This window comes from Tamandua tetradactyla, chromosome 3 (assembly GCF_023851605.1).
Source record: "Tamandua tetradactyla isolate mTamTet1 chromosome 3, mTamTet1.pri, whole genome shotgun sequence".
NCBI classification, from domain to species: Eukaryota; Metazoa; Chordata; class Mammalia; order Pilosa; family Myrmecophagidae; genus Tamandua; species Tamandua tetradactyla.
Window position 1 is genome coordinate 107,775,723 of NC_135329.1, and position 22,756 is coordinate 107,798,478.

General features: G+C 36.6%; 1 long non-coding RNA gene across 1 annotated transcript in view; it reads right to left on the bottom strand.

Moving 5' to 3' along the window:
* Positions 1-8,314: 8,314 nt before the first annotated feature.
* LOC143677586 (uncharacterized) overlaps positions 8,315-22,756 on the bottom strand; it is a 137,949-nt gene continuing 123,507 nt past the window's right edge. Inside the window, exons 4-5 of the long non-coding RNA XR_013172692.1 lie at positions 11,658-11,823; positions 8,315-8,696 (exon numbers count right to left, since the gene is read on the bottom strand). This is a non-coding gene — a long non-coding RNA (uncharacterized LOC143677586). The remainder of the gene's footprint in view (positions 8,697-11,657; positions 11,824-22,756) is intronic.

Genomic DNA, 22,756 nt, shown 5'->3' on the forward strand with positions numbered 1-22,756 from the left:
CCAATTTTGATGCCTTGTATTTCTTTTTCTTGTCTAATTGCTCTGGCTAGAACCTCCAACACAATGTTGAATAATAGTGGTGATAGTGGACATCCTTGTCTTGTTCCTGATCTTAGGGGGAAAGTTTTCAATTTTTCCCCATTGAGGATGATATTAGCTGTGGGTTTTTCATATATTCCCTCTATCATTTTAAGGAAGTTCCCTTGTATTCCTATCTTTTGAAGTGTTTTCAACAGGAAAGGATGTTGAATCTTGTCAAATGCCTTCTCTGCATCAATTGAGATGATCATGTGATTTTTCTGCTTTGATTTGTTGATATGGTGTATTACATTAATTGATTTTCTTATGTTGAACCATCCTTGCATACCTGGGATGAATCCTACTTGGTCATGATGTATAATTCTTTTAATGTGTTGTTGGATACGATTTGCTAGAATTTTATTGAGGATTTTTGCATCTGTATTCATTAGAGAGATCGGTCTGTAGTTTTCTTTTTTTGTAATATCTTTGCCTGGTTTTGGTATGAGGGTGATGTTGGCTTCATAGAATGAATTAGGTAGTTTTCCCTCCACTTCGATTTTTTTGAAGAGTTTGAAGAGAATTGGTACTAATTCTTTCTGGAACGTTTGGTAGAATTCACATGTGAAGCCATCTGGTCCTGGACTTTTCTTTTTAGGAAGCTTTTGAATGACTAATTCAATTTCTTTACTTGTGATTGGTTTGTTGAGGTCATCTATGTCTTCTTGAGTCAAAGTTGGTTGTTCATGTCTTTCCAGGAACCCGTCCATTTCCTCTAAATTGTTGTATTTATTAGCGTAAAGTTGTTCATAGTATCCTGTTATTACCTCCTTTATTTCTGTGAGGTCAGTAGTTATGCCTCCTCTTCCATTTCTGATCTTATTTGTTTGCATCCTCTCTCTTCTTCTTTTTGTCAATCTTGCTAAGGGCCCATCAATCTTATTGATTTTCTCATAGAACCAACTTCTGGCCTTATTGATTTTCTCTATTGTTTTCATGTTTTCAATTTCATTTATTTGTGCTCTAATCTTTGTTATTTCTTTCCTTTTGCTTGCTTTGGGGGTTAGCTTGCTGTTCTTTCTCCAGTTCTTCCAAATGGATAGTTAATTCCTGAATTTTTGCCTTTTCTTCTTTTCTGATATAGGCATTTAGAGCAATAAATTTCCCTCTTAGCACTGCCTTTGCTGCATCCCATAAGTTTTGATATGTTGTGTTTTCATTTTCATTCGCCTTGAGGTATTTGCTAATTTCTCTTGCAATTTCTTCTTTGACCCAGTCGTTGTTTAGGAGTGTGTTGTTGAGCCTCCACGTATTTGTGAATTTTCTGGCACTCTGCCTATTATTGATTTCCAACATCATTCCTTTATGGTCCGAGAAAGTGTTGTGTAAGATTTCAATCTTTTTAAATTTGTTAAGACTTGCTTTGTGACCCAGCATATGGTCTATCTTTGAGAATGATCCATGAGCACTTGAGAAAAAGGTGTATCCTGCTGTTGTGGGATGTAATGTCCTATAAATGTCTATTAAGTCTAGTTCATTTATAGTAATATTCAGATTCTCTATTTCTTTGTTGATCCTCTGTCTAGATGTTCTGTCCCTTGATGAGAGTGGTGAGTTGAAGTCTCCAACTATTATGGTATATGAGTCTATTTCCCTTTTCAGTGTTTGCAGTATATTCCTCACGTATTTTGGGGCATTCTGATTCGGTGCGTAAATATTTATGATTGTTATGTCTTCTTGTTTAATTGTTCCTTTTATTAGTATATAGTGTCCTTCTTTGTCTCTTTTAACTGTTTTACATTTGAAGTCTAATTTGTTGGATATTAGTATAGCCACTCCTGCTCTTTTCTGGTTGTTATTTGCATGAAATATCTTTTCCCAACCTTTCACTTTCAACCTATGTTTATCTTTGGGTCTAAGATGTGTTTCCTGTAGACAGCATATAGAAGGATCCTGTTTTTTAATCCATTCTGCCAATCTATGTCTTTTGATTGGGGAATTCAGTCCATTGACATTTAGTGTTATTACTGTTTGGATAATATTTTCCTCTAACATTTTGCCTTTTGTATTATATATATCATATCTGATTTTCCTTCTTTCTACACTCTTTTCCATATCTCTCTCTTCTGTCTTTTTGTATCTGACTCTAGTGCTCCCTTTAGTATTTCTTGCAGAGCTGGTCTCTTGGTCACAAATTCTTTCAGTGACTTTTTGTCTGAGAATGTTTTAATTTCTCCCTCATTTTTGAAGGATAATTTTGCTGGATATAGGAGTCTTGGTTGGCAGTTTTTCTCTTTTAGTATTTTAAATATATCATCCCACTGTCTTCTAGCTTCCATGGTTTCTGCTGAGAAATCTACACAAAGTCTTATTGGGTTTCCCTTGTATGTAATGGATTGTTTTTCTCTTGCTGCTTTCAAGATCTTCTCTTTCTCTTTGACCTCTGACATTCTAACTAGTAAGTGTCTTGGAGAACGCCTATTTGGGTCTAATCTCTTTGGGGTGCGCTGCACTTCTTGGATCTGTAATTTTAGGTCTTTCATAAGAGTTGGGAAATTTTCAGTGAAAATTTCTTCCATTAGTTTTTCTCCTCCTTTTCCCTTCTCTTCTCCTTCTGGGACACCCACAACACGTATATTTGTGCGGTTCATATTGTCCTTGAGTTCCCTGATACCCTGTTCAAATTTTTCCATTCTTTTCCCGATAGTTTCTGTTTCTTTTTGGAATTCAGATGTTCCATCCTCCAAATCACTAATTCTATCTTCTGTCTCTTTAAATCTATCATTGTAGCTATCCATTATTTTTTCTATGTTTGCTACTTTATCCTTCACTTCCATAAGTTCTGCGATTTGTTTTTTCAGTTTTTCTATTTCTTCTTTATGTTCAGCCCATGTCTTCTTCATGTCCTCCCTCAATTTATCGATTTCATTTTTGAAGAGGTTTTCCATTTCTGTTCGTATATTCAGCATTAGTTGTCTCAGCTCTTGTGTCTCATTTGGGCTATTGGTTTGTTCCTTTGACTGGGCCATATTCTCAATCTTTTGAGCGTGGACAGTTATCTTCTGCTGCTGGCGTCTGGGCATTTATTCAGATTTCTCTTGGTTCTGGACCCAGCAAGGTTGTAATATTTTTCTGTGAAATCTCTGGGTTCTGTTTTTCTTATCCTGCCCAGTAGGTGGCGCTCGTGGCACACGTTTGTCTGCGGGTCCCACCAGTAAAAGGTGCTGTGGGACCTTAAACTTTGGAAAACTCTCGCCGTCCTGGGGGTTCACTAGCCGAAGCGGCTTGAGCCAGCCCTCGGTCCGAACGCAGGGAGGGTTGCTGGTCGCTGCAGCCAGGGAAAGAGCCCGTCCGAATTTCCTAGTCGGCCCTGGGCAACAAGCGTGGCGGGAGGGCGCCAGCAGCAGCGGCCTGCCCGAGAGAGTGCACGTTCCCCGGGAGTCACGGGTTTGGAAGGGGCCTCCCCCACCCGTCACCGTTCTCCGCGGCCTGGGGGTTTCCGATCCAATTCTCTCAGTTGGTCCGGGGGCTGCGCGTGGTGTGGGCGCCAGTCGCCTTGGTTTCAGGGGACCGCCTCTCCAATTCTCCCAGCCGGCCCGGGAAGGGGGAAGGGAGTAACTCCGGCCGCTTGCCACCCCGCCCGGTAAGGCCCGCGCGCCTCGGCGATCTCACCTGAGCTGCTTCTCTCAGCCAGCCAGCCGTTTCAGGATGGGGTACGCTGTCTTTTTTATCTCTGTTGTGGCTTTGGGCGCTTTCTGTATCGTTTCTACTCCCCTAGTAGGTGTCCTGGAGAAGAAACTAAGATCTGCGCGTCTTACTAAGCCGCCATCTTCCAGGAACAGCCTCCATTTTTTATATAGACCTAAAAGTAATTATTTATTGCCATCCAGCAGCCCTTCAATGCCATTTTGCAAATGGAAAAATGTATTGAATAATCTATTGTTTCTACCTTATTACTGAGAACACCCCACCTGGAGCCCTGCTGCTGCCTGTTTGCTCTGGCAACTGTCCAATTGAATTCCCATCATGCTTGTGCCAAGAATTCCCTTCACTTCCCTCCTGGGTCAGTCCATTTCCCATGCCATCTTTCACCCATATTTTGGCGAGATACATCTTCTAGTATATCCCTAAGAAAAGTACATGGGGAGAGGGGGAGATAATTTTTATCCTTTACATGTCTGAAAATTATTTCTTTCCTCCAGTTTGGCTGGGGAGAGACTTACTGGTTGAAAATTGATTCATAACTCAATGGTGAAAAATTATGGTTCCCTTTTTTCTGTAACTTTCAATGTTGCCATTGGCATGACCAATACCAATATATATTCTTTATTCTATATGCATGACCAATTTTTTCCATTTAGAATGTTTTAAGCATCTTTACTCTTTATTCCTCATGTTCCAAAATTTTGCAATGATATACCTTGTTACATTCATTTTTCTAAGTATCCCTTCACTCAACACACGTATAACCTTTGTTTCGATAACAGTGTCTGGTGTCATATTTTTGATGATGCCCCTTACACCACCTCCCCCCCAAATTTCTTTTGGAAATTTTATTAGTAGCATATTAGGTCAATTTTTACCCTCTAATTCTCTTATGTTTGATTTCCTATGACCATCCAATTATTTATAAATAATGGTAAGAAAGAAATCATTACCATTAAATCTCAGCCTTTCTTTTTTATTAATTTCCAAGATTATTATTCTTTAATTTCTTTTTATAGGAGCTTATTATTTCATGGATGCATATCTTCATTGATCTGTTTGAGAATATAAAGTGTATTTTGATATTATATATAAAACTATCTTGGGCCATATTAAATTGCTGCTATTTGATTTTGTTTGGCCTATAAAAATGGCAGTTTCTGGTGATTCAATTTAATCTCCCTAGATATACCTGTTTATATTTTTCTGCTGTTTTCTGCATTTTTTCCTCAGTTTCTTCTTTGTGTTTAATGGTCTTGAGCTCAACTTTGGCTCTGGAGAATCTCCTAACTCTAGTGATTCTAGACAAAACTTCCATGTTAAAGAATGAAGCTCCTACAAGGGCAGTGTACACTCTCTGTGATCAGGGGTGACTTGTGGTCAGGAATGACAATGAGCTTCACTGAAGAGTGGTGATAAGGAAATACAGCTAATTCACTGGGGAAGTCTTAAATGTCTGTATCTGTTAACATATTCTCTGACACTACTCAGTTTGTTAAAATTTAATTTAATTTAATTACATCTTATTTAAAGTATTCAATTTAATTATATCTTATTAAGGTATTATTTACATACAATAAAATTCAACCATGTTATGTGTAGAATGTGATAACATTTTTAGACTTTTAATGTTTGAAATGCATCTATTCAACAGTTGAAGGTAGAATCATTCATAATCATGTATTTCTTTTCCTACTTTAAACCCACATAGATAAACTTGTGTAATTCTCCTGGTGATAGTGGAGGTAGGAGTTATATTTAATTAAAATTTAGAAGAACATAATTGTAGAATTTTTTATATGAATCTGGATGAAAATAAGTGGGATATCTATCTATCCATAACAATATTGGTCACGAGTAGAACTATTGTTTATGGATAAGCAATCATGTCACAAATAGAAGAACGTCCTGTACTGAACTACCCGATATTTCTTGATTGGTTCCTGCCTTTTTTCCAAAAAAGAAAAATATGGGGAAAGAAGTCCACTTTCCTGAAACAAGAGAGGAGGAAAATCAGCAAGACTTGGATTTTACCAAGTGACTCCTGCCCAGAGTGGCACAAATGATTGTATAAAAACAGCAGAGAGGCTGAATATTTGTAGCAGATGCTATTTTAATGGCTGCTGATAAAGCATGACAGGCACTTTGAGACCATCTGATACATTTCTCACCAGTAGCCCAGTGTTCTTTTTGGAAATTTCTGAACATGTATGTTTTAATATTATTTTTAATTTTAAAACATGCAGAGATGCAAATACCTTCTATTTATTTTCAATGATAAAGCCTTTAGAAATGGTCTCCTAGACTTCACAAGTTGAATAACTCAATGTCATTCATTGTAACCATGTGCCAGCTTTCAACCGCCTATCTTTATTAAAACTTCAAGGTCATTTTGGACTTGTCAGAATGACATCCAGGGTAGGGAAGTTTAAATTGCCTCTAGAGAGACACTTGTTATCCTATTCAAGAAAACTTTTTTCTAAGGATGGAGTGACTAATCAACTGAGAACAAAGTTATCATCTAATTAACATTTCAGTATCTGGAGAGAAACCAGAAACTCTAATACTTGCAGAAACCAGGCAGGTATATAAATTTATGTAAGAAAACAGGGAGTGATGAATTGCAGAGTGGAACAACCTCCTAAAGACCCTCAAATTTAAAATGTTTAAAATGTATGAAAATGCATGAATAAAAATAAAAAATAGACAAACCAGAAAATTAAATAAGATATAAAATTAAAATAATAAAATAAAATAGAATAAAAGCAAGTTTTTAGATGGATATAGACTGCAGGCTACCCACTTAACCTCGAGTTTAGGAAATGAAATTTGAGTTCTCAGACGCTTGCAGCCTAAAAGAACAACGGGTTATATTTTTACAAATTATCGACTCAAAACTTAATCCTTCTTCTGTAGTGTTTGCTCCTTCTGCCTTTGTACTTTTCTTCTTTCCTCTTCTGCTTACCTCTTCTCTCCCTTACTTAACAAGATTATGAATAGAATGAAGTATTTTATATATAAATTTTCTTACATAGGTTGAGTCAAACTGAATCCACAATCCCCCACACACACACAATTAGCTATAGTCCATCCCTCATTAAAAACATTTGATGGCTTCTCTTTCCCTGTAACACAATGTCAAGTTTGCTTAGTCTGTTATTCAAAGCCTTCTTCAATTGACCACTACTTGCAACTGGCCTTGCCGTTATCCAAACCCAAAAGGCCACAGCAGGCAGGAGGTATATTGTTTACTTTTCACTAGTCATCTGTTTTTTTCCACCTTGCCTAGAATATAGCTTTAATATTGTAGGTGTTTAATAAATATGAGTTGAATTTGAGTTTTGTTATCAATTTGAAAACAAATGAGTTGAAGTATTACTATTTCATATTTAATATTTTTGTCTTCTTTTTTATGTGTCTCTCTACATATATGTATTTCTAATATCATAGGGAATTTTGTTCATAACATATGTTTTTTGGTTTTGGGTTTTTTTTGTTTGTTTGCTTTGTTTTGTGCATGGGCAGGGAATTGAACCCCAGGTCTCCTACATGGCAGGCATGAATTCTACCACTATTTACCTATACGCCTATACTATTTCATATTTAATATTTTAAGGCCAATTAAATGTCACATCTTGCATATGATTCATTGTTTCTTCCTTAACAATATCAAAATAAAGGCTTTAAAGATATCAAAATCATCCTAGTCTGCACTTCTCTGTGCTATCCTTCTACTAGCTTGATTAGATAGATGACACTAAGGGGTTGGCTGGGTTTGACAGCCATGGCTAAGAAACAAGAATTTCAACAGACTTCCAAGTTCAGAAATTGCTGACTAGTAGACCATAGTTCACTTTCACTGTTTTTGATGCCAATGTTTTAATCACTCTGGGCTCTTCTCCATTACATGAATTTGATATATAAATTCTTATTTTCTCATTCACATAGCACACCCTTTCTTTGCCTAATACTCTGGATATAATGGACAGTACCTTGCCATTTACAAAGGACTTTGTTCAAGAAGTACTCACATTAGACACTGATGACATATGTTACATTGCACTTTGAAAATGACCTTGAATTATTTTCAAATACAGACAATGAGTGTTCAGGGAATTTCAGGGTTCTTACCCAAATTTTATGCCTACTTCATGGAATCTCTATCCTTACTTAAATATCCTGATATTTTTATAGATATTAATGAAAAAGAATAATTTAGGTTATTTTAAAAAATCTAAAATCAGATCCATCTATGAGATACACATCAGAACACAAACCAATTTTGCTATAGTAATACCATGTCAATATTTCCTGACAGAAGATAAATGCTGTTATTATTTTGCCATTTCTTGCCATTGTAAAAGTTTAGAATTTTACAAAATGACTCTTCTTTACATGTCAAAATAGCAGGTTGATGAAAAGAAGAAATAACTGCAGAAATTCTGATATTGGTGGCAGTGATAGATAATCCAATGGGTTGGATTATAAATGATGTCAGCCCCATATTGACATTTTTAAAAAGCAAATATGGTTTTAATGGAGAAATGTATCTTTTCACCACCAGGTAACTTTTTTTTTTTTTTAAGTGCTTAGTTTGGCTACCTTAGCTTTAATTTGATTGGTTATTCTCCATGACAGAAGACTGAAATTGGAACTGTTTTAAAGTCATCAGTCTCCATCCACTGGTTGGTTGGCTGGCATATAGAATAAATAGCCAAGTAGTTAGTCAGCACTCCACAGAATTAGAAAATAGGAGAATTTATACTTCAAGTTTTCCACCTTTTCTTCCCTAAGCTCTTTTCAAAGCTCGTGTGTAAATTGAATTATGTGCCTCAACATGGACATGTCCTTAATCACAATCTGCGTTTTGTGGGTATGAACCCATTGTTGTAGGACCTCTTGAAGATGTTACTTTTATTTAAGATGGAGCCTGACTGAATGACGGTGGGTCTTAATCCATGCCACTGGCGACCCTATAAAGAGAAAATGAACAGAAGCCAGAAGTCAGAGAAAGTTGCAAGATGGAGCCAGAATCCTTAAGCCAGCAGATAAACCAGTGGAGCAGACACAAAAAGCAAGAGATCACCATGTGAAGTGAGGCAGGGATGCAGGCCAAGGAACTCCAAGAACTGCGGTGAGCCAGGGCCAGAATGCTACAGACTTTGGGGAGAAGCCCTGTCTTACCGATGCCTTGATTTTGGATTTCTAGTCTCTGAGAACATGAGCTAAGAAGTGATTGGAAGTGCTTGGTTGTTTAGGCCAATGCATCATGCTACTTGTAATGGTAGCTCTGGTAAACCAGGATGCTTCACACAGAATAACTCAGTGTTCTCATACTGTCTTAGCCCTTTCATAGGGGAAACCTGATTCGTTTTTGCAGGGTAAGTTCTTATGAATTTAATGTGCTCTAATGATCAGGAGAATTTAGAAAGTAATAAAAGAACTCAAGAACAAAGACAATATACACCTTATGGATTTCTAAGAAAGAATTTGGAAACAATCTTCCTAGAACTTTAATCTCAAGATACAAATGATGGGCCTTTACCCAGTATCCAAAACCCTCTCCAGGAACAACAGTGTTGGATCCATATTTAATGTGTGATCTGGAGCTTGTGATCAGAAAACTGACATAGCTTTAGCTAGTGCGTTCCCATTATCTATTTGCTGTCTTTTTCCAAGACAGTGTTACATCTACCATTTCTGTCCCACTTCCTTCTATGCACACATTCCTATTGCTATCCACTTCCAAAGGAAGAGGCATACTCCACAGAATCTTTCCAAACTTGCCTCTATATAGACAATTCTCAAAAATAACTGAACTTCTAGAGTCCCTTTGCAGCAAATTCCTTCCCATGAAACACTTAATTCTCTAGCTAATCCCTAGAATGACAGAAGTACTTCCTCACCAGTTTAGTTGTTTGTACCCAAACCGTTTATCCTAGCTGAAACTGTAATTATATGATTTGATTAAATACTATGTAAACCAGTGAAATTTGAAAGTTAAAAAAGGTTTTGCTTCTGAAAAATAATTCGAATGCTTTACAGAGACTCAATAGCTCTAAGTTATAAAATATTGAATTGGAATAGATAAGGGCAAGAAAAAAGTTCAAAAAAGTTTAGGATTCTAGATTCAAATTCCTCTGCAAAAGCCCTTAGTTTTTTAAAAATTAATTTTAAAAAGTAAACTGGAAATTGTGGGCAATATATTATGAATGTGGTTTGCACAAGAAGTAGAAATAGAATTTTAAACATGAGCAGCTATTAATTCAATCACCTCTGAGAAGTAGGCTTCTGTAGAAGTTCAATGGAGGTTGGCAGATAAACTAATATCAAATGAAGTCAGTACATATGATAGGAAGTTGAGAATCAAGAAAAGGGCTGTTGATTTAAGAAAAGACTCTCACCCCATTGGCTAAATTATGACTGCAATATCTTGGATAGAACGGTAGCATTTTATGAGAAGATTTAATATGTAAATGCCTCTAAGGAAGGGAATATAAAAAGCACTAAGTGATTGAAATCAAGTTTTGCAAGTGGAGAGGAGAGAAAACAGACTGGTATTTATTGTTTCTATAGAGGTGCTAACTTGATGAGGGAATAATAAGTAAAAGTTCAGAATGGGGTTTGGTTGCACCAAAGAGAAATTGCCTATGTTGAATTTGAGCTGAATCCAAACTCTGATAAAATTAAGGATAGACAGGATTTCTAGAGTATTTAATTGAGAGTCAGTCCATAAGATACATGCTCGAAAGACCCAGCAACAAGCAGAGGAAGCAGGTTTCCATCAGAATCAAGTATCACTTTCTCCCTCCACAAGTGTCATGAAATATTGTGTGCTGGTAGTGGTCATTTCATTTGTGAAAGAGAATTGGCATTTCATTCTAGAGGGACTTCCTGGAGCCTTAGATAATTGCTTGGGCCATTTGCTACTTCAAATGTGTACTTCTGTTTTGTATTTCTCTCATTTCTCTTCCAACTAAAACATAAACTCCATGGGCAGGAAACTCATTCTTTATAGCTAGAAGGAACCTGACATATAGATGATACTCAAAAAACATTTATTGACTCATGATGCTGAATTCTCTCTCTACCTTATTATCCTGCCCTCCCCTTACCTTGTCTTCTATCTACTTTTCAGTTCTGACACTGTTCCTTTGACCCTTCCATGGTCAATGCAAACAGCCAAACTAAAGGTTCTTTTCTCTTCCCAAGATCAAGATTTTGTTAGCTATTTTACAATTTGCACTCTGAATGGGGTTGAAAATTGCTTTAAGGACATTGAATGGAAAGCAATAGAAGGATACATGTTAACACATCACCATTATCTTAGGCCAGGTTTCCCAAAGCAGATACTTAGACAAGGATTTGTAAACAAATATTCATTAGTAGATGCACTCCCAGGAGAAATGGATATGGGAGTCGGAGACATAGAACAGGGAGAAACGAGAAGCCAAACAAGTGCAAGTTCACATGTCACTCTAGCTTCAGTCTGATCCTACAGGGAGTTCTGAAGATTCAAGATTGCAGAATTGTTTTCCCCTCCAGACAAGGAACTGGGCTTTTGTAACCTGTCACCCAGCAGTCATTGACTATAGCTCTCCTCATGGACTGTGCAAGCTCTAAGGTGCTTCTAGGAAGGTAACTTTTGATGGCCAAGGGAAATTTCTGAGGAATGTTGCAGGCATGAGCCCTTAGCAGTTACTATAAAGAGGCTGGGGTATGGACACACAAAACCAGGAACAGCCATGCAGGGGAGATGACCCCAGCATTAAGGTATCTTCTAATGCCCAAAACTATACTGAACAAAAGGTTCATTGGTTAACCTGATGGTCTGCTGAGGAAAGATGGATGCATGAGCACACAGAGAGTGAAGCCTTGGGTTTCCTCCTGCCGCTCTCACCCAGTGTGGCCTTCACCCAGTGACTCACACTTACCTAATATTTTCAGGTTTGGGTTCTGCCTCCCAAACAGAGGCCTGTTTTACTTTTAGGTCACCACCATCATAGGGAAGAATATCCAGTTAATTATTCTATACTTTTCTTGGCTTGGGCTAGGGACATTTTCCTTAATGTTTCCAAAGTGAAGTTCTACAGGAAAATTCTGAAAAGTAAGGTATGAAAATTGAGATGACACATTGTTAACTGTAATGTGCTCTAAAGTTGGGTTTCCTACCAATTACTGTAATCCATCTCCCAACTTCACACTGAGCAGATAAATGAGGAAAATTATTATTTTAAGTTATTGAAACTATAACTATTCTCTAGCCTCAAATATGTAGTTCAAGAGAGAGTTCTATAAATGATATGTTAAGGATGCCAGTCTTAGCATGAATACATTAACATCTGTTCTACTTTTCTTTAATCCTTTTGACATTCTCATTCCTATTGATGAAAAGTAACATTTTTTCTTGAGAAATCCAACTTTAATCGTTCACTTAGACATTAGCAATAATGGTCATATAGTTATCTTTTTATCTTTTTTATATCATCATGTGCATTATATGTATATAAAATCCATACACATTTATAAATATATGTGCCTAAAGGGCAGTGTTGTAGCAAACAATCAACACAAACATGTTTTCACTAGAAATAATTTTTAGAGCTTTCACTCTACAGCAAACAAAAAACTTGTCACAAAGCCCATAGTTCTGTTGTCTCTTCATTATTCTGTTGTCTCTATATTATCATAAGATCAAAGTTACTGATTCAATAATGTTAGCTATCTTTTGCACCTTGCAAACTAATATTACTATCAAACTATTCCAGAGAGATTATTAACAAGTAGGGAAAGGGGACACACAAGTGGAAAAAAATAGGTGTTAGAAGGGCAGCAGAAATGAGTTCAGAAATACTGAACCCTGTATGGAGGATACCTGGTCTTATTGTACACTCCAATGTAAGACAATTTAACTGTATGTGTACAATGATACTGTTTATTAAAATATATAAATTTGATATATTTCTCTCAAAAACATTTAAACATTTTCAGTGCTTGTTTTCATAATTATAAGTTACTTGGAAATTTTCACATAAAATATTTCATTTCCTGAAAATAGTAGAAAAATTAAACTGTCATCTATCTCCCTAATATTTGTTTAATTTTTAAAAAACTCTATTAATAGATATATGCACACTTACAATTGTTATGTGTTCTTGATGAATCAACCCTTTTATCATTATGAAATATCCCTCCTTTTCTCTGTGAACACTCCATCTCTTGAAGTCTATTTAGATACTAATATAATCACAATAGCTTCATTATACTTATTGTTTGCATGATATATCTTCTTTTCTATATGCTTTTTTCTGCGTCTGTATAATTAAAATGAATCAAAAGGGATGAAATACTGATTCATGTGACAATACGGATGCATCTTAAGGACATAATGTTGAGTGCAATAAACCAGACAAAACAGGGCAAACATTTTATGATATTACTGATATGAAATAATCAGAATAAGCAAACTCACAGAGTCAGAATCTAGAATATAGGTTACCAGGAATGGGGTGAGGATAAGGAATTAGAAGTTAAGGCTTAAAATGTACAGGGTTCCTATTTGGAAATATGGAAATGTTTTGGTAATGGATGGTAGTGATGGTAGCACAAAATCGTGAACATAATTAACAGCACTGAAATATACATCTTTAGACACACACACAAACACACACACACACATATATATATGTGGTTAAAAGGCGAAATGTTAGGTTGTATATATAGTAGCAGAAGAATTTTTTTTTTAATCCATGGACCTACATTATACCCATCCCTAAGTATAAGCATGGACTATAGTTAGTACAATTATAAAAATTTGCTTTCATCAATTGTAACAAATGTTCTACACCAATGTAAGGTGTTAATAATAGGTTAGTATAGGGGAATCCTGTATTTTATGCAGATTGTACTGTAAACTTACAACCTTTCTAACAAAGGAGAAAAAAAGAAGATTCACAGGGAAATAAAAATATTCAAATAGATTGTTAGGGAAAATAAAATATGCCAGTGTGATTTGGTTGCTACTAAAGCAATACTAATGGAAAACATATAGCTGCAAATACTTATATTAAAAGAAAAAAATACTTATACTTATTAAAAATCAAAGATTTACTTTTCAACCTTAAGAAGTTCACAAAAAAAGGGAAAATTAAAACCAAAGTAAGTAGCTAAAAAGAAAAAGTAATGATAAGAGCAGTAAACAATGAAATAAAAAACTAGCAAATGGAGTGACATCGTCAACATGGTCATATAAACAGCTACTAAAAATCTCTCCCCAGAGATTCAATGAAAAAAAGGACAATTCTGATTTTTTTCAGGACTCTGGAAGAAGATATAGACTGAGAAGGACTCAACAAAGGCTAAATAGATGAAAGAGAAAAAGAAACTATCAGGTAGGTAACTTCTGTCCAAGACCAGCCAGTGCCCTCCCCTCCCCCACACCTGGTCTCAGCATGGGAAGGGCACAGAAACAGTAGCTGGGATTTCTCCCACCAGGGACACAGAACATACATTCTCTCAAAGCAGTGAGACAGACCCACACAGTTTGGGGAACCGGAGGACAAGGGAAGACATTTTAAGGCAGAGTCAATGAACGACAAAGAGCCTAAGAAAATGTGCTCAGAGACTGTGTTTCCAGCCCTGGGTCCAAAAGCCCTTCCCTATCTCTGAGGGAAACAGCAGAGAGGAGAATAATCCCTGGTGGAGGACGACTGAAAACTGGGTCAGCTGCAGGAGTCCTCTGCCACAAGTAAGGTAGGGGACACAGCTTCACATTGAACCAAATTTAGCCAGAATAGTGAGAGCACAGGAATCCCACAGTTCAAGCCCTGCCCAGTCAGACCCAGCCTAGGCTCCGAGGCAAACAGCTTTGGAGGACAATGAAGTTACAGAACAGCACCATCTTCTGGGCAGACCAAAAAGTACAAGGGAATTGAAGGCCTTATCAGAGAATCTCCAGACCATATCTCAGGCCCACTTGAATTGGCCTAGATCCTCTCCACAGGAACACATCCCTGTTTTGGCTAAGAAATACAGATAGCCCAAATGTTAAAGGAGTACCCTAAAACAAGCCCATGTCTTGTGGACTGGTGAAAGACAGCACACCATTCAGAGCCACCAGACTTGTTTTCCTCACATAGACCTTGCTGTGGTGCTCAGTACCTCCCCTCATCCCCAAGGAAGGCCACTGTGGGTGCCCGGTTTGGGGGAAACTGGAGGGCAGAGCCATTCTGATAGGTGGCCAGTGAGAGAGATGAACTTGAAAAGCTTAAAAAACTTGAAAGCTTGAAAATACAAATGGCCAAACTTATGGGAATGAAAGGCACAATAGAAAGATGAAAACCACAATGGAGACATACAACAACAGATTTGAAGAGGCAGAAGAAAAGATTAATGAACTAGAAGACAGGACATCTGAAATCCTACACACAAACAACAGAAAGGAAGAAGAATGGAAAAATTAGAGCAGGGTCTCAGGGAACCGAATGACAACATAAAGCCCATGAAGACATGAGTGTCCCAGAAGAAGAAGAGGGGGAAAGAGTACTGGAAGAAACAATCACCCAAAATTTCTCAATTCTTATGAAAGACATAAAATTACAGGTCCAAGAAGCATAGTATACCCCAAACAGAAGAGATCAAAATAGAATACTCCAAGACACTTACTAATCAGATTATAAAATATCAAGGACAAAGAGAGATTTCTAAAAGCAGCAAGAGAAAAGCAACCCATTGCATACAGGGAAGCTTGAGAAGACTAACTGAAGTCTTATCAAGCTTTCTCAGCAGAAACCATGGAGGTGAGAGGGCAGTGGTATGATATATTTACGATACTGAAAGAACAAATTACCAATCAATAATTCTATATTTGGCAAAATTGTCCTTTAAAAATTAGGGAGTTTAAAATATTTACAGATAGACAGGCACAGAGAGAATTTATGCACAGGAGATCAGCTCTATGTGAAAAACTAAAGGAAATGCTCCAGGCAGATAGAAAAAGATGAGAGAGAGGCTTGGAGAAGAATATAGAAATGAAGATCTGCAGTAAGGATAAGTAATAGGGTAAGAAGAGAGAGAGAAAAAGGTATGTGAGATAAATTCAAAAGAAAAAAAAATGGTTGAAGAAAGTATGACTTTCCAGTAATAACAGTAAATATTAATGGATTAAATTCCCCCATAAAAGACAAAGATTACTAGAATGGATTTAAAAAAAAACAAAACAGGATCCATCTATATGCTGTCTACAAGAGACTCAATTAAGACCCAAGGGCAAAAACAGGTTGAGACTAAAAGGCTAGAAAAAATATATTTCATGCAAACAACAACCAGAAAAGAACAGGGGGAGCTATACTAATATCTGACAAATTAGACTTCCAGTATAAAACAAAAGAGTAAAGAAAGATACTATGTATTAATAAAAGGGACAAAACATCAAGAAGACATAACCATCATAAATATTTACACACCAAGTTAAAAATTACCAATTATTGACTGGTAACCTTTTCTTTCAGTATCTTAAATATATCATACCACTGTCCTCTCACCTCCATGGTTTCTGCTGAGAGATCTTCACTTAGTCTTATCAAGCTTCCCTGTATGCAAATACATGAGGCAAATAATGACAACACTGAAGGGAGAAATAGATACTTTAATAATAATTGGAGACTTCAATATACCACTCTCATTAATGGGTAGAACATCTAGACAGACGATCAATAAAGAAACAGAGATTTTGAATAATATGCTAAATGAACTAGACTTAACAAATATTTTCAGAACATTGCACCCAACAGCAGCAGGACATATATTTTCTCAAGTGCTCATGGATCATTCTCTGCATGGGCAGTCACAGGGAATTGAACCCGGGTCTCCAGCATAGCAGGTTGAGAACTCTGCCTGCTGAGCCCCCACTGCCTGCCCTCAATAAATTTTAAAAGATTTAATTTATATTAAGTAAAATTTCTCAGATCATAATGGAATGATGTTGGAAATCAATAATAGACAGAGGCTTGAAAATTTACAAATATATGTAGGTTAAACAACACACTCTTAAACAACCTGTGGGTTGAGGAAGAAATCACAAGAGAAGGCAGTAAATATCTCAAGACAAAGGAAAACAAGAATACAACATATCAAAACTTATGGGATGCAGCAAAGACAGTGCTGAGAGGGAACTATATTGCCCTAAATGCCTGTATTTTTAAAAATAAGAGCAAAAATCAAGGAATTAACTGCTCACCTGGAGGAACTAGAGAAAGAACAAGAAACTAACACCAAAGCAAACAGAAGGAAAGTAATAACAAAGATAAGAGCTGGAATAAATGAAATTGAGATATGAAAACAATAGAGAAAATCAATAAAATCAATGAACGCTTAGCTAGGCCAACAAAAAAAAAAGAGAAAGAGAGAGAGAGAGAGGATACAAGTAAATAAAGTCAGAAATGGGAGAGTGTATGTGTGTGCCATTTTGAAGCTATTATGTACCCAGAAAAGCCATGCCCTTTAACCTGCATTCAGTATTGCTGGGTAGGATCTTTTTATTGTTTCCATGGAGATGTGACCCACTAAATTGTGGGTGGTAACTTTTGATTAGATGGTTTCCATGGAAATATGTGTCTATCCATTCAAGGTAGGGTTGCTTACTGGAGCCCTTTAAGAGGAAAACATTTTTGAGAAAAAAAAAATAATAAAGCTTCAGAACCAACAGAGCCCACATAGCCAGAGACCTTTGGAGATGCATAAAGAAAACATCTCCGGAGAAACTATTGAAAAAGCCTAGAAAGAAAACTAGCAGATGTTGCCATGTGCCTTTCTAGCTGAGAGAGAAACCTTGAATATCATCAACCTTCTTGAACCAAGGTATCTTTCCCTGGATGCCTTAGATTGGACATTTCTATAGCCATGCCTTAATTTGAACATTTTCATGGCCTTAGAACTGCAAGCTCGCAATTTAATAAATTCCCCTTTTTAAAAGCCATTCCATTTCTGGGATATTACATTCCAGCATCTTTTACAAACTAAAACAGAGGGCATAACTACTGACCCTACAGAAATAAAGGAGATAATGAGAGGATACTATGAACAACTGCATGCCAACAAACTAGACAACTTACATGAAATGGACAACTTCCTAGAAAAGCATGAACAATCAACACACCAGCATTCACTTGAGAAGAAACAGAAGACCTAAACAAGGCAATCACAAATCAAGAGATTGACCTAGTCCTCAAAAAAATTCCCATAAAGGAAAACTCTAGGACCAGACAGCTTCACATATGAATTCTACCAAGCATTCAAGAAAGAATTTGTACCAATCCTGCTCAAACTCTTTAAAAAAATGAAGAGGAGGGAGAGCTACCTAACTCATTCTATAAAGCCAACATCACCCTAATACTAAGGCCAGGTGAAGATACTACAAGAAAAGAAAATTACAGACCACTCTCTTTAGTGATTATAGATGCAAAAATCTTCAACAAAAATACCTGTAAATTGAATCCAGCAGCACTCCAAAATAATTATATACCATGACCAAGTAGGTTTTATTCCAGGTATGCAAGTGTGGTTCAACCCAAGAAAGTCAATGAATATAATAAACCACATTAATACATTAAAGAAAACCACATGATCATCTCAACTGATGCAGAAAAGGCATTTGGCAACATTCAGCATCCTTTCATGATAAAAAATTCAAAGGATAGTAATAGAGGGAATTTCCTCAACATGTTAAAGGGAATATATGAAAACCCCACAGCTAACATTATTCTCAATGGGGAAGTACTGAAAACTTTCCCACTAAGATCAGGAACAAGACACAGATGCCCAATGTCACCATTGTTATTCAACATTGTGCTGGAAGTTCTAGCCAGAGCAATTAGACAAGAAAAAGAAATAGAAGTCCAAATCAGAAAGGAAGAAGTGAAACTCTCATTGGTTGCAGATGACATAATCCTATATAGAGAAAATCCTGAAAAATCTACAGCAAAGCTACTAGAGCTAACATTGTGTACAGCAGAGCGGCAGGATACACGATCAACATGCAAAAATCAGTAGTGTCTCTATACACCAGCAATGAGCAATCTGAGGAAGAAATCAAGAAAAAACTTCCATTTACAATAGGCACCAAAAGAATAAAATATTTAGGAATAAATTTAACCAAGGATATAAAAGGCCTATACACAGAAAACAACAAAAATTGCTAAAAGAAATCAAGAAAGATCTTTATAAATGGAAGAACATACTGTGTTCATGGATTGGAAAACTAAATATAGTTAAGGTGTAAATTCTACCCAAATTGACATACAGATTCAATGAAATACCAACTAAAATCCCTACAACTTAGTTTGTAGAACTAGAAAAACCAATAATCAAAGTTATTTGGCAGGGCAGGGTACCCTGAAGAGCTAAAAATATCTTGAGAAAGAAAAATGAAGTGTGAGGTCTCTTACTACCTGACTTTGAAGCATATTACAAAGTTACAGTGGTCAAAACAACATGGTGCTGGCATAAAGATAGATGTAATGGCCAATGGAATGGAATTGAGTATTCAGAAATAAACTTTCTCATCTATGGCCAATTAATCTATGATAAGGCAGTCAAGTCAACTCAACTGGAACAAAGCAGCCTCTTTAACAAATGGTGCTTGGAGAACTGGATATTCATATCCAAAAGAATGAAAGAGAATCCCTATCTCACACCTTATACCAAAATTAACTCAAAATGGATCAAAGAACTAAACATTAGAGCTAAGAACATAAAACATTTAGAAGAAAATGTAAGGAAATATCTTAAGGATCTTGTGATAGGAGGTGGTTTCCTAAACTATACAACCAAAGCATAAGCAATGAAAGAAGAAATAGATAAATGGTATCTCCTCAAAATTGAATACTTTTCTGTATCAAAGACTTTGTCAGGAAAGTAAAAAGGCAGCCTACAGGGTGGGCCACAGTGGCTTAGCAGGCAGAGTTCTTGCCTGCCTTGCCAGAGATCCAGGTTCAATTCCTGGTGCCTGCTCATCCAAAAAAAAAGCAGCATACACAATAGGAGACAATATTTGGAAGACACATATCAGATAAGGGTTTAATATCTAGAATATTTGAAGAAATCCTATAGCTCAGCAATAAAAAGACAAATGACCCAATTAAAAATGGGCAAAAGACATGGCTATCCACCTTTCCAAGGAGGAAATACAGATGTCTCAAAAACAAATGACGAGATGCTCAAATTCACTAGTGATTAGGGAAATGCAAATCTAAACCACAATGAGATATCATCTCACACCTACTAGAATGGCCATTATCAAAAAAAAAAACAAAACAGAAAACTAAAAGTGCTGGAGAGGATATGAAGAAGTAGTACACTCATTCACTGTTGGGGGGAATATACAATGATACAACCATTCTGGAAGGCTGTTTGGCAGATCCTCAGAAAGCTAAGTATAGAATTGCCATAGGATCCAGCAATCCCATTACTAGATATATACTTGGAGGAATTGAAAGCAGGGAGATGAATGGACATGTGCACACTGATGTTTATAGTGGTATTACTCACAATTGCCAAGAGATGGAAACATCCCAAATGCTTATCAACAGACTAGTAGATAAACTGTGGTATATGCATACAATGGAATATTATACAACTGTAAGACAGAGTAAAGTCATGAAGCATGTAATAACGTGGATGAAACATGAGGACCTTACGTTGAGCAAAGTTAGCCAAAAACAAAAAAGGGCAAATATTATATGGTCTCACTAACTATAATGAGCAAACTCTGGATGTTAAAAGTGACATAGGTTACCAGGAGATAGAAAGAGGGTAGAGTTTGGGCACTGGATACAGAAGAACTACAGAACATTCAGCAGGTTTGATTGTAAAGATCTAAAGATGGATAATAGCACAACACTATGTGATGATTGCAAAGTATTAAGTATAATGAGCAAAGCTGAATGTGAGTAGGCATATATGACACCAGAAGGAAAGAAAGAAGATAAAAACTGGGACTTTATAACATAATGAAACTTTATAACATAGTGGACAATGATGGTGATTAAATGTACAAATATAAGAAAGTTTTTACTTGAGGAAGAACAATTGAATGTTACCCTTGCAAGATGTTACAAATGGGATGGTATATGGAAAAAAAATACAATTAATGCAAGTTAGCATCTCTAGATGACAGTAACACTGTGGTGTTCTTTCATCAATTGTAACAAAGGCTATATACCAAGGCCAAATGTCAATAAGAAGGGATATAAGGGAGGAGTATGGGGTTCTTGTTTCTCATTTTCTTTTTCTTTGCTGAAGGAATAGAAATGTCCTCATATATATTGTGGTGGTAAACAAGTATGTGATTTTCCTGGGTACCATTGATTGTGCATGTTGGATGGATTGCATGATGTGAATAAAACTGTTTAAAAATATATGGAAGGATATAAGTGCTGGAGAGGATGTGAAGAGAGAGGTCTACCTACTCACTGTTGGTAGAGGAATAGAACGGTACAGCCCCTCATACAGGAGGTAAGTATGAGAGTGCCACATCATCCTGCAACCCCATTATAAGACAACAACTTGGAAGAACTGAAAGCAGGCACATGAATAGGCATTTGCACACTGGTGTTTATGGTGATATTATGCATGATTTAAAATGGATGGAGGTGGCCTAAGGGTCCATCGGCTGAAAAAGGGCAGGGCAAACCGTGGTGTATACATATAGCAGAATATTGAGCAGTTGTAGGAAGGAATGAATTGTATGACATGTAACTAGTTGAATGAACCTTGCAGACATTATGTCAAATGAAATAAGCCAGAAACAAAAGGACAAATAATGTATGGTCAAACATGCATGTAAGGACAAAGTTATCAAGAACAAACTGAGAATTGAATTTGAGTACATAGGTTATCAGGAGATAGAATGTGGGCAGAGATTGGGTAGTCAATGATTAAGGAATGTAGAATGCTCAAATAAGCTTCATTATAAAGGGTCCTAGATTGTAAGCTCTTACAGCAGTCACATCTATTCCTGAGTTTTAATTATTATTTCTAAATTCTGGGGTGCTGAACTCTTTGTGTAAAACCTGGTAGCTCCCTGGGACTTTGGGTATCTCTGTGACACCTGAGACTCAGAGTTGGAGTTCTGCAGCTCTGAAAGTCAGCATTATTCCATATAGCAACTATTAAAGTAGCTGAAAAAGAGCTCAGACTCCACTAGAGATATGAATGAAATGGACCTAGTTAAGACTAAGATGAACTAGAATGCAGGGTGATATTGCCTGTATTTTAAAACTTCAACTTCTTTGTGTGACCAAAGGAAGAAATGTTTATTTGATCCAAACTTTAAATTTTCCATTATACACAACCTAATTTAACCTGTCTGGTCCATTTATTTAAACAACCTAATTACATGGAACCTAGAATAGGGAATGATTTCCTATTATTCAGTACAGCTTAATGTAATACCCAGATACATTCCAGAGAATTGTGGGCAGAAAATAAAAATAAATTATTTGCAAAGTCCCCTTGAGGGCCTGGGGAAAAATATGTAACTATTAAACTTTTCACCTGGGGAATTCCTGATATTCTCTCAGGCCTTAGGGATTCCCAATTTATTAAGTCAACCCTTTGATCTTGAGGCTTGCCCTTATGAAACTTATTTCTGCAATAGCAAAGCTAAGTCTACATATAATTATGCCTAAAAGTCACCCCCAGAGAACCTCTTTTATTGCCCAGTTGTGGCTTATCATTTTTAGCCAACTCTGCAAATAAACTCACTACTCTCCCCTCTACATGGGATATGACTCCCAAGGATGAGCCTGGCCTTGGCATCATGGGATTAAGAAAGGCTTCTTGACCAAAAGGAGGAGAAGAAACAGAACAAAATAAAGTTTCAGTGATTAAGAGACTTCAAATAGAGTCGAGAGGTCATTCTGGAGGTTCCTCTAATGCAAGTTTCAACCAGATATTGCAAACTACCATAGTGTGCCAAGCCCCAGCCAACAGTACTTCTGAAAACTCTAAGGAGTGCACTGGGCTCTATCTAAGT